We start from the raw sequence: 759 nt of genomic DNA, 5'->3' as shown, positions 1-759 counted from the left end.
ATGCTAGAACAGCAGTGGGCTATGTGTGCGCGGAGGCACCTTGGGAGGATCAGGGGTGGCAAACGCAGAGCCCTGAGCACGCACCTGGCATGGGAGTTGCGCTCAGGGGTAGCTGCTGCTGTTTTCCTACCCAGCTGCCTCCAAGAACTCTGTCCCTAGATGTCCCTCTGCCACATGCCCCCCCATCATTTTCCCCAACACCCTACGTAGTAGACACCAGAGAGTGATGTCACCTTCTCTTCCTACCCACCAACTGTGTCCCCTCCACCGCCTCGGGAGTCATCCTGGACTCTTGTCTCGTCACACTCCGTTGACTCGTCCCTTCCCCCCCCCCACCCCCCGCCATCTCTCCACCCCAACAGCCCTGCCCTGGCTCTGCCTTCATCTTCATCCAGACTCATGACTCACATGCCACCGTCCCTTGAAAGCACATGGTGATTTCATCCTATCACTGCTCACGGCCTCCAGGACCCATCCACACACCCGGAACCCTCCCTCCTGTCCCTGGTTCTCTCCCCCACCTGCCAGGGGACAGGCACCTGCCCCAGAGCCTTCACACACAGTGTTCCTCGACTCAAAGTGCCTGTCCCTGCGTCTCTGCCCAGCAGCCTGTCATCTGTGGAGAGGCATCCCAGTGGGCCCATCTTGAGGCCATCACAGCCCTCTTAATGGCACTTGCATGTCCCCCAATAAGAGAAGCAACCGAATAAAATCACCGGCTCCTGAGCGCTTAGGCTCGGCCCAGCCCTGCCCTGTTGG

Source organism: Propithecus coquereli, unplaced genomic scaffold, assembly GCF_000956105.1.
Source record: "Propithecus coquereli isolate 6110/MARCELLA unplaced genomic scaffold, Pcoq_1.0 Scaffold164, whole genome shotgun sequence".
In the NCBI taxonomy this organism is placed as follows: Eukaryota; Metazoa; Chordata; class Mammalia; order Primates; family Indriidae; genus Propithecus; species Propithecus coquereli.
The sequence above is the reverse complement of the archived record's forward strand: the minus strand, read 5'-3'. Positions refer to the sequence as shown.